We start from the raw sequence: 955 nt of genomic DNA on the forward strand, positions 1-955 counted from the left end.
TTGCGCTATCTGTAATAGCACCCGAGATATCACCAGATCTATATTGGATTTTCCCCTGACCCTGAGTGTCCGACCCCATGAGACTGTGGTTTGCTCGGCCCCTGGTGGTCCGAGGTCGTTCCCGCTGCACAGATTCATGCGCCAGGGCCTCCTGCAGATAATTCACTTTGGTTTATTGCGCTATCTCTGATAGCACCCGAGATATCACCAGATATATATTGGATTTTCCCCTGACCCTGAGTGTCCGGCCCCATGAGACTGTGGTTTTCTCTCCCCCTGGTGGTCCGAGGTCGTTCCCGCTGCACAGATTCATGCGCCAGGGCCTCCTGCAGATAATTCACTTTGGTTTATTGCGCTATCTCTAATAGCACCCGAGATATCACCAGATATATATTGGATTTTTCCCTGACCCTGAGTGTCCGGCCCCATGAGACTGTGGTTTTCTCGGCCCCTGGTGGTCCGAGGTCGTTCCCGCTGCACAGATTCATGCGCCAGGGCCTCCTACAGACAATGCACTTTGATTTATTGCGCTATCTGTAATAGCACCCGAGATATCACCAGATATATATTGGATTTTTCACTGACCCTGAGCGTCCGGCCCCATGAGACGGTCGTTTTCTCGGCCCCTGGTGGTCCGAGGTCATTCCCGCTGCACAGATTCATGCGCCAGGGCCTCCTACAGACAATGCACTTTGATTTATTGCGCTATCTGTTATAGCACCCGAGATATCACCAGATATATATTGGATTTTACCCTGACCCTGAGTGTCCGGCCCCATGAGACGGTCGTTGTCTCGGCTCCTGGAGGTCCGAGGACGTTCCCGCTGCACAGATTCATGCGCCAGGGCCTCCTACAGGTAATGCACTTTGATTTATTGCGCTATCTGTAATAGCACCCGAGATATCACCAGATCTATATTGGATTTTCCCCTGACCCTGTGTGTCCGGCCCAATG

The sequence above is a fragment of the Nomia melanderi genome, unplaced genomic scaffold, assembly GCF_051020985.1.
Source record: "Nomia melanderi isolate GNS246 unplaced genomic scaffold, iyNomMela1 scaffold0014, whole genome shotgun sequence".
Lineage (NCBI taxonomy): Eukaryota > Metazoa > Arthropoda > Insecta > Hymenoptera > Halictidae > Nomia > Nomia melanderi.